This window comes from Galleria mellonella, unplaced genomic scaffold, assembly GCF_026898425.1.
Source record: "Galleria mellonella isolate WM207_F2 unplaced genomic scaffold, CSIRO_AGI_GalMel_v1 utg171, whole genome shotgun sequence".
NCBI lineage: Eukaryota > Metazoa > Arthropoda > Insecta > Lepidoptera > Pyralidae > Galleria > Galleria mellonella.
Genome location: NW_026442014.1, coordinates 6,937,916 through 6,950,282, shown reverse-complemented (window position 1 = coordinate 6,950,282; position 12,367 = coordinate 6,937,916).

The following is a 12,367-nucleotide window of genomic DNA, read 5'->3' as shown; positions in this document are numbered from 1 at the left end:
ATTATCATCATATTAGCCCCTAACTGTCCACTGCTGAACATAGGCCTCTCCCAGGGGGGTTTAGTCAATAGTTGTCACGCTTGGCATACAGGTTGACAATCGCAATTAGGTTTTTAGTGATGTTTTAAAAAGGACGTTATAGTATAGTCCAATTTAATTGAAATATAAAGGAGTCGAAACATAAATTTATTAATCTAAAAATAAGATGGATGTATGCATTTATTCATTGCACTGTAGTCCCGGCATAGGCCACCCCTTCCATTCCCATGGATGTGACTAAGGGGACTTAATGGTCGAAAGATGAGCAGCATCGTTCCTCTTAAAATATCCCCAAAACCTAACTATGATTGTCAATCCATCTGCCAAGCTTGGCAACTATTGCCAAAACCTCCATATAGAGGGAGATCTGTGTACAACAGTGAACAATTTACGACTGATATAATGATGCATTAATTCATAACACATGTAAGTGTAGATATAAATGTACAGCTATTTTTTTAAAAATTATATTGCTAAAATATCTACATCATATTTGAATGGGACCACTTTAATTTTAATTGATTTTACCTTTTTTGAAACATTTAAATTTTTAACAAGTATCAAAAAATTTACAAAATATCTGTAAATAGGGAGAGACCAGCAACCCATTCATTATTATATAATAGAGAATGGGTTACTAGTAATAGTAAAGATTTTCTTAATTTATTGATCATATTAATAGAACTCGAACTATGTTATTCGCAATATGTTTGATTTACACTACACTAGGTACTATATATATAGAATGTTAAAAAAACGAAATTCATTCCTTAAAATCCTTCCTTTTGACACCCTATTAATGAATACTAATACTAAATTATAATTCATTAACAAGGTCTCAAAATACAACGCACTATATTTTCGTACCTAATACTGTATAGTGGGGGGAAAGGATTGTTAGTAATGGAGACTAAGAATCCTATTGCTAGCAATATACCTAACCAGGTCGACCTCTACGCGGTTCTCTCTGGAAACTATCATGGTAATTCTTGATGAATTCATCATGATGGGCTAACTGACCTGTTTTCATTCTCATCAATCACCCTTCACTGGTGCCCCGCCTGCGTATACCGTAAGCGCAGGCGGGGTTGCCATTCCATTTTTACCTATAAAAAAAACTGTATAGTACCATTAGTACGGACACAAGTTGTTGTTTCTTTTTTTCAAAAAATTTAATTATTTTTTTAGTTTTTGAAAATTAAGTAATTAAAAGGGTATTTTGTAACTTTTATAGTTAAAAAATACCATATTAATGCATACTAACACTAGTTTTAAGAAATAGATTTCGTTGATAAACATATTTTATAATAGAGGTATATTTATATTAAAGCATAACATTTGTAATTTTTAAAGTACTTAGTGATAATTGATATATTTCTTTGAAATCATTATTTGAAGTAAAGCAAGTAACCCTGTTTTGTTATAAGTCTCTTCATTGGTTTCCTGGAACGCTGGCGTCGTCACTTCGTTATACCAAATATTATAAGATGTAACAATCAGAAATCAAGCGATAATATTTATGGAATTGAACAATTTTCTGTAAGAAATATGAATCGTAACGTGAAATAGCACTTTAACCAGAACTCTCTCCCAAAATCTGTCCCAATTGTCTCTGTTTCTTTTTAATGAGTGATAATGAAATGGTTACCCCACACCTGCGCTACCGGTATACACTGGCGGGGCACCAGTGAAAGATGATATGTGAGGATGAAGCAGGTCAGTTAGCCCTTCGTTATGAATTCAACAAGAATTATTCATGACGGTTTCCAGGGGGAACCACGTGGAGGTCGACCTGATAGGGTATATTGCTAGCAATGGGACTGGTAAACTCCATTGTTAACAGTCCCTTTCCCCCCATCGTATTTCTGTTAATAAGGAGACAGACTTACATATAGCATTGTACCGGCATTTTTTTTTACGTACTTGCATAACCGTGTTTTATTTTGAAAGGCAGTATATGATAGTTACATTTTAGATTTAAAAGGCCGGCAGCACACCTGCAATGCCGCTGGTGTTGTGGGTGATCATGGGCGGCGGTAGTCACTTACCATCAGGTGAGCCGCATGCTCGTTTGCCCCCTGTGTTGTAAAAAAAAAAAAAAAGATAGTTATTTTTCATAGTTACATTACATTACAGGGCACAATACATACGAGGTTTGTCCGGAAAGTACGTATAAAAAGTTTTTTAAAAATTTTATTTTACAATTATTCAGGTAAATCAATTTTATCCCCTTCAAAGTACTCCCCCTGTGACATAATGCACTTGTGCCAACGCCGTTTCCACTGTGAGAAGGCTCCTTGAAAGTCCTCTGGTTGTATTTCTCAGCTGCCCCGTCGTAATCTCATTTATGTCCCCCAAATGCCGCCCCCGAAGTACCAATTTGGTTTTTGGGAACAAGAAGAAGTCACACGGGGCCAAATCCGGCGAATATATAATGGAATTTTTACTCAAAAACTCACGGAACGATCTTGGCGCAAATTTTTTTCATTTGAAGTTCGTTTCTTAGAATTTCGTGGACCACGGTTTTGCCCAAATTAAGCTCTTCAGCCACCTGTCTGACCGTTAAACGACGGTCCCCATTAACACAAGTTCGAATTCTTTCCACGTTTTCGTCGGAATGTGAAGTGGAAGGACGTCCTGAACGTGGGTCATCTTGAACGCTTTCTCGGCCCTCTCTGAATCTTTTTAGCCACTTGTGGACATTGGTTCCTTCACAGCATCATCCCCATAAACTGTTCTGAGATCGGCAAAAATTTCACGGCCATTCTTGCCGAGTTTCGAGAGAAACTTGATTACACGCGCTGCTCTTCAACAAGCGGGCTCCACAAGAGGTATATGGCGTGACAAGCCAGTATTAAGCATTGTTAGGGACATAAGGAAGGGGTCCTGCGCTATCCTACGATTTTTTATACGAACTTTCCGTGATATTACTAATCCTACGATTTTTTTCGTATATAAAATATCCTATGTGCTAATTTAGGATGTAACCTAACCTAGTAATAAATTTCATTCATCTGTTCAGTAGCTTTTACATGAAAGAGTAACAAACATACATCTATCAATTCGGCCAACCACCCATCGTTACAAACTTTCGCATTTATTATATTATAATTTATAGAATAGTACCTGTGGCACACACATTGTGGTAAAAACGCATTGACACTATAAAAATTACTAATCTAACCTGTTACTATTCATTGATTTGGGACAGTAATAAAAAAAACACTTTTTCGTTGATTTAGACGAAAATTAAATAATAAAAAATCAAGCATAAATAATAAAAAAGTATTTTACCCACATATATAAAAAAGTATTTTATTTGCAAAACAGCTTGTAGTTTCGAATCCTTTACAGGACAAAAAATTACTAAAATTTATAAAGATGCTCATATAATATTTTTCTTATAGCTCTTGATTAGCAAACACTAAAGTAACGATTACAATAAATATTTCAACATCTACGCCGAATAATAATTTACACACAACACAAGAGCTAGTACCTTTTGCTCTTAAACCCAGTTTTGTTCATATAAATCTAATCCCGTAAGAATATTTGTAAGAAAATATATTACTCCCTACAAAAGTAACAATCTCACTCGTGTTTTAATAAAAAAAATCTACTAATGAGATGTGAAAATAATAGAAAAGCACAAAAATGTACAGTAGAAAGTATCATATATACTTAGATTATACATATACGTTATGTGTTATGACCTTGTATATGTATTATATATAAGGTCTATCTATGGACTAAATTCCAATAAAATCCGTTATATTCAAACATCTTCAGTTTCAAATTATTTTGTGACATTAATTTGTAATATTAATAAGATAACAAATAACATTAAATTAATCTAAAAACATAACTGAGATTGTATTTTTGCCCTTTTTGTTTGATTAGTTCACCCCAGTTTCCCCTTTTGGCATGCGCCCCGCTAATGAATAGTTTTTGTGACGAATAAGCTACCTCCTAAACAAAGGGACTGCCTCTGGATGGGTTCCTGTAACGAGACATTTTTTACAAAATACTATTTACGATTTTATGCTTAATCATAAATGAGGGTCAGTTTTTATCATAAATTACTAAAAAAAATTATAATTAATGAGCGCAAAGTAAAAACCAGCAACAGTCGAATTTTTTGCCGGTTCTTCTCAGCTTGCTGCAAATTGCTTGCTGAACTAGAATAATATGATAAAAATTTATGTGTTTATGTCTGTGTATTAATATCTAATTTACTTATCTAAAATAGTTGTACTTATAAAGTGTTCTATAAAGAAAAAATATTTTGACTATTGATAACGGTTTTCGGCAACGATACGACCGCCCTATTATTTATTCAGATGTCTTCAATCTAGCAGCTAAGAGCAATCTTATTTCTATTAAATACAGCTAAAAACCAATTCAATTCAACCAACCTTCAAATAAAAGGTAGCATTAAAATTAGTTCATTTCTTATGGAGCTGTGATGTCGCAAACATTCTTCAGACCTCATATGTATAAAGTTAAAAATATTATCCCACCACGTTTATCATGCTGATAGGTAATAATGCCCTGTTGGTTAAATAATTGAAACTTATAATTACCACTTATAATCAGTTTATAGGTAATTACATAATCAAATTTCTTACCAGTGTTCTCATAAAACTTAAATTTACATATAATTTAAATTAGTATAAATTTCTTTGTTACATTCTTGAAGGTATAAATACATTTTATAAACTATGAAACATTAGTAAAAATGGAAGTCCTTGATACTTGAAACTCTCTTTATATCTCTCTACCTGCCCCATAAAGGACCCATTGTGAAGAGAGATTATTTACCCCTTTTATTCATATTAAGATCTGAGATTCTAGTTATAAATAATTTCTTTTCGTTCTTATAACTAAGTAATGATATAAAATTACCTAATTATGAGAACAAAAAGCAATCGTTCCTAGCATTTTACGAATCGTCGCGTTCTCGAACAAGAATGGATTGCACGATACTATCACAAAGTTAAATTGGAACTGAATTGCTAAAACTTTTGTATAGTATGCCGTAATAATATTTTTAAAAGCAGTTTTGGTTTGCCATCGTAATTACTTATTCCAGTTTTAATAAATAATACTTTTTTATCTGGTACATTGTATGCGTGGTTTTGAAGAAGTAGAAATATCAATGAGACTTCTAGATGGCGTATTAAGATAAAGCGTACACCGGTTTTTAAGTCACGTCTTCAGGAATACAACTTTGAAAACTACATCTAATTTAGTGGAGTAGATTTGCATTATGCCAGAACAAATACACAGACAGATAGACAAAAAGACAAAGTTTCGAAAAAATTCATTGTTTTGGCTTCTATTGATGATGATCGTAATACAACCGTTAACTATTTACTGCTGAACATAGGCTTTCCCTTGGGGGGGGGGGGGGGTTGCCAGTCGTTGCCATACTTGTCAGGTGAGTTAGCAATCGAAGTAAAGCTTTTGTGATGTTTTAATAGAGACCTTGCTGCCTATCCCTCGACCATTACATTCTCTTAGTCGCTTCTTACGACGCCCACGGTACAGAAATGGGTGACCTATTCTATGCCGGGATCACATGACCAATTTGACTTCTATTGCTCTTATTAAAACCCCCTCACATCAATTTTTCTTAAATTTCTTATACGTAAGTACAAATATCGTCATCGTCAAGTTATAATTTTATTATATTAGTAATAGGCATGTTTAATATAATTAAAAGTTTAAAGTAGTAAACTTAATATCGATAACCTGTAGGAAAATAGAAATCTGTCAAACAAACACAATGTAGGACAAATCCAATGAGAGGGGACGATAATTTTAAAATATTGTATAGTCTTTATTAATAGAATTTAAAAAAAAGGTTCATCCATGTTTAAACGAAATTATCACAGAAACACTACGTATCACGATATTTTCTTTGATTGGTGATTAAAGTTTCGAATGTAAAAAACATGTCAACAACGTTAAATTGACATTTGAGTGACTCAATCTGACACATATTATTTTTAAACCAATACAAAAAGCGCCATTTTCATTTAGTGTTGCAAGTAATTGGATTAAAAATTTCCCAGATCAGTTTGATTTCTTAAATTTCATTTGGAAAATATTTTTGCTGATATAATAAAAATATACATATACGTATTGCTTACACATTAATGTGTATGAATTAAAATGGTAGCCATTTTTAATGGTTTTAAAATGAATACATATTCTACATCTATATTTCGTCATAGTCGTAGAATACTGACGGATCTTTATATGTAATCCGTCAGTATTCTATGACTATGACGACTTGTATATCAGTCATTTATACATACACATTATAGTAACCCTATTTATTCGCACATGTATAAAAAAGTAGACCTGTTTTTGATGGATTATTTATATGGTGTCACTATATGTATGTATATAATCTAAGCTGACTACACGAACAGAAGACTTTAATAAGTCTTCTATTCATGTGGTCAGTAAAGTAAAAGCCAATATATGTTTCATCCCTACATCACTATACTTTTACTTATATTATATACTTACACCAATAAAAAAGAAACACGTGAAACAGAAAAGAAAACTTCAAGTACCCCATATTAAACTGCACGGCCAGCGTAATTATTATAGACTATCTCCTCCTCTTATTAGAGGAGGCGTGAATTTACTGGGTACAGAGGAATAACACCTGAGTCCTCAGGATTGGCAACGCATGGGGGGTATCATGGGCGAAACAGTATACTTTGTTATGTCCATGGTACTGCTCATGTCTATAGGCGACGGTTACCACTTTCCATCAGGTGAGCCGTCAGCTTGTTTGCCATTCTAAGTTGTATAAAAAAAGGAGACCCATGTTCAGTAGTAGAACTATAAAATAAAGAGATTTATGCCTGAAAAACTTAAAACTTAATTAATTGAAACTCACTTAATTCTGTAACTATAACTCTGTTGTAAAGCAGCAATATATATTATATTTTCTTCTTCTGATTAGTAATATAAGAACCAATGTAATCTTTTATATAAGTCTCACCTTAATCTTCCGGAATAGCAACACCATTAGGGGTAACGCGGCAGTCTTTTTTTGTCCAAAGATGACAGATTATCGAGTGTCTCCGCTTGTTTGCCTGTAGAATTTAAAACATACCAGACTTTAGAATGCTGCAGTAATATTGCTAGTATCAAAATTGCTATACATTATTCAAACATAAATATATGTAATATTACCTTAGTGAGAACATCAATGAGAAAGTAAAATAATTCCTCTTTTTTTATTCATTTTCGTTCGCTATACATTATCGTCCTGTAATAAATATTAATTATACAGTATTATTTCACCAAATAGTATAGTCATCGTATCATTATGTCAGCCATTAACTCTTAAATATCTGAAGTTTCAAATTTGACATCGGGGTTATAAATCGCATTGGGCGCCTACAATCGATTTTATTTTAATATTTGGCTGTTTACATGTTACCAAATGTTTTTTTTTTTTTAATAAATATATAAAAATATCGTTATGATTTTTTTTTCTATTTTTCCCCATCAGTAAACACATTAAAATGTACACTTATGTATTTTTGAATTTGATTTAAAAAATCAGGCTTTTAAGAGTTAACTGTCCACTACTGATCATAGACTTCCTCCACAAAGGCAACTTTGCCAGTAGTTGCCACGCCAGACAGACTGGTTGACACCCGCAGTTAGGCTCTTGGTGATGTTTTAAAAGACCATTAAGTTTTCTTAGTTACCTCTTACGACATCTATGGGAAAGTAAGAGGTGGACCGCTCTATGCCAGTACCACACGGTAACAGTATAATAAAATGAAAAAATATTTGTTAATTTTAAAATTTCGTTTTAGCTATTTGGCTACCTTATCTAAAAAAGGGGTAAGCTGATTACACACACCATAAAGACAATAGTCGTATAAATGCCTCTGACAACATTTCGCTTAATAACAACTACTAACGTTTTGCCAAAAATGTAACGTTTAAGGATAGACATTTTAGATAGAACAGACTTTAACCAACAGAATAGACCCTAACTATGCCCAAGTAATAAAGGACTATGAAACGATATTATGTCGTACAACAAGGACTCTCAAATGATGGGTTCATAAAATTAACAACATTATTATGAACATTTATTGTACAACGAAATTTATGCAGTTTCAGTTTCTTAGAATTAGAATCTGTTTTTTGTTAATACTTACAAAGCAGCAATACTTATAATATCAAAATGTTGCAAACTTACTTATACAAACTTCTGGACTCATTATGATAGACTCTTTTATGAACTGGATGTAATATAATATGTGCCTGCTTGTGCTACTCACATTAGTTCCTTATGAGTAAACTAAAATGTATATATCTTACAAATTTCTCTAATTTATAACCTAATACGATTATAAGAATCATCAAACTTGGAGAAAACTGGCGTAATCCTTATTGATATTATAAACTTAAAAATAAAATTGTTTGTCTGTTGTCTCTTGACGATTTAACGGCTTAACTAATCTTCATGAAATTTGGCACAGATAAAAAAACCATAATCCACTTTTATCCCAGTTACAAGTCATGGTCATAGATAATACTTATAAATAAAATACAATAAATACGTATAAATAAAAAAAAAGAAAAATCGAATTAAAAACTTCCTTTTTCAAAGTCAGTTAACGTATTATACATTGCGTCATCAAGCTATAAAGATTTTAAACCCACACTGACAAAATTTAATTTTCTGTGAATAAATGGAATATGATAATATTTTTATGAACTTCAATAAAGCGAATGGCTTTAATGAATAATATCAACTTGCAAAGAAAATTACGAGTCATTTCAAGGAAACTAGCGAATGATACTAATATATTTGATTAAACAAAATTTATGTAACAGACAATTTAATAGAGGCTGCTGGGAAATGCTTTATTATTGAGATTTTATAAACCTCATTATCATGTTACTGACTTAGCTATTGTAAAATGTAATCGAAACAGACTTAAACTATATAGGAAATATAAACGAATAATATTAAAAAATGAACGATGAACCAAAAGAATAAAAAATACAGTTCCTTTTTTGCTTCCTTTCACACAATGTCATTGCTCACCTAGAAGGAATCAACGACACCTTTTTAGAAAATATTCAGCAGATAATTTACACATTGACAAAAAACAGCATTACAGATGATCAGAGAATGAAATAGGCGCGGAAGGATATTTTTATTTTATAGACAACTTAGTTAAGTAAACAAGCTAACTTTCCACCTGATAGAAAATAGTAAATATCACTGAATACACAATAAGGTCCATATTCCATATGTTCGCAATATATCCTGTCTGGTCGACCTTCTGGAAACCATCCCGCTGAATTTCACTATTCATCACAATGTGCTAACTGACCTGCCTTTTTATTCTTATCTATCATCACTCGGTGCCTCTCCAGCATATCCCGGTAGCGCAGACGGGGTTACTATTCTATTATCATTCATTAAAAAAACCACAGTGCCATAGGAAGTGTGTGTGTGTGTGTGACGGTTAATATATTCTATGGACGCCTGCAACACCAGGGATGTAACACTCCATTATATAAAAAATACATATATATCTTAAATTGTATAGATACGTTGGGCTACAGACATAAACACCACTTAGATATGAAAAACATAATCCACCTCTTTTTGGGTAAATAAATTGCATTCTTGGATAAATAGATTTCATTTGCTTTCATTTTATATAAAATTAGGCACAATCGAATCCACAACCATCAGAAAGTATGGCGGAGTGTTAAAACACTACATTACCAAACTCGCCATATCGAAATTCTCATGTACACTCTTACGAAATAATAAGTCGGTGCACTTTGAAAACATTAGTACTTGAAGACAGTTCTTGTCTAGATCACGCGAAGGAAGATATATAACTTTTATAATGATATTTAGAAAGATAAAATACATCTTCAATAAAGTTATTTAGGACCTATAAGTAGGGATGGGCAATATATATCGTACACCTATAGTTAGAATATCTATAAGTATATTGACCGGATATCGAATAATTATACTATATATTAGATTTGGAATATTCAATCCAGAGGAACTTAATATACAAAATATATATAAAAATTAGCTTATATTTTTCTTCATCCCATTTAGAAAATGTATACGAAATTTTATAATTATTGGTTAAGCTATTAAGGCGCTATACAATTTATATAATTTAGTTACTTAAAAATACTCAGTGAATGTATTCTGAACTGTGATGACTAAATTAGGAAAACCTGTGCTAGCCAGGCCATCATCCCCAGACAAGTTGTAACAATGTAAGTAAATAACAGTCCATAAACAAACAGGCACGCTCACTTTCACATTTATAATGTTATATTAATAAAACATATTTTTAAAGAAACTTAATATAAAATATGATAATTTACCTGAATTATATCGATATTTACACCGGCCATAATCGGGAGTAGACTGATGTAACGCTGTCATGTCTTCGCTTCTGAGCTAGAAGTATTTTCTTTTACCTACTGATTATCCCAAATCAGACCAATTGTGTCACAATATTGAGAGTATCTGCACGCAACGTTCACCATGTTTTTACAATGACACAATTTGTTTAATTCTCCTCTGAAAAACAACTACAGGAAAGTTTCAATTTGTGTTAGATTCCTCAATCTAACTAATATTATTATTGTGAAGTTTTTTAAACGACAATTAATCATTTATGTTTATACCTAGTTTAAAAATTGTAAACATTACTAATATAAAATAGAACAAACAAAAAAACAAATGTACGAGTATAAGCGAAACAAACAAACAGGATTGTTCACGTCCAAAATATAAGCTCGATAAAAATATAACAAGATGGAAGTATGAACAAAATAAGTTTTGGTTATTTTAACATTTTGAAGTGAAAGTAATTAGTTGGTTAGAGTTACATAAATGTGTTGTGTCCGAATATAATACAATTTTTCTAACTTGAATTATAACTAAAAACAAAACACGGATATATCCGTGTTCTTTTTTCTAAAAGAAAAAGAATTTGTGTTTTGTTTTAATTACATATCTTTTAGGTAAGTATGCTTTAAACATTTACTCCTTTAAATGTTATATTGTAGAGCTACCAGAAATAAAGTAATTTAAATAAAACTTAATATAATTTAAATAAAAATAATAACAAATACGTGATTTTTTTTATTTTCGTAACCTCAATTCCTTATAAATTCAGAACCTTATTGTTATTATTTTTATAATAAATAATATATTACTTATCAATTAACTTTAAAAACTAAGATAATTGCTAATTATCCTAAAATATCTGTAGACTCCCTCTAGTGTCAATTTACACAACTATTAATGTTACTACTCACAATCATAACAACGTTAACATTGTATTTTGTTAAGTGCTCTAATTCTATTAAAATCATGTGATTCCATAGCCCTTCGTAAGGTGGCGCTATCTTATTAATATTAAAATTGTAAATACTAATTTATTGTAATACAAAATTATAGTCTTATGTTGATATAAAGAAAATATTTTATTATTAGGTCTGAAATATAAACAGTGTAATAAAACTTACACGCTTGAAAATTATTAAACGATACGTAAAATATTTTTCCCTTTCTAAGAAAAATAATTAAGATTGCGTAAAAAAAACTACGAACCTATGAAAGAGGCTACTTACTTCTTTAAATGGTACTATACACTTAACGGCTGACTGTAATTTCGGTAATAAGAAATGTGACAGAACTACCTTTCCTGATTTCACATTATATTAGATGTAAATGAAATGCGAAACAGTTGTTCAATTTATAAGTTACAAAATTTATGTATATACATATTCAATTCTATTTTATAATATTATTAGCATTATATTAAAGTTGTATATAATTTGGATAACATTTCGATTGACCTATTTTCGGTTTTTTTTTATTTTATTATAGGAGAGAAGTGGGCTGTGCCTGTCCCTCAATTGTCTGGTGCCCACCTCAAAACGCGAGAGGACCTTTCAGCTATGCGCAAAGACATATCTGAGAGCACATAATATGCATATTTTAAAAAGGCCGACTGCCCACTTCCTTTTCCGTGGATGTCGAAAAGACGACATAGGGAAATTAGTGGTCTAGAGATAGCCAGCAGTGTTCTTCCTAAAACATCATCAAAAACTAATTGCGGTTGCACTTTGGTGGCAAGCTTGGGAGGCGGTTAGGCTTTGGAACTAACAGTAACATTTTAAGAGTATATAACAAAAGTTTTAAGAGAATATAATAAAGTTTTAAGAGTTATTTATTTGTAAGTGACAATTAATATAAGAGAATGTATGATATGTGTTT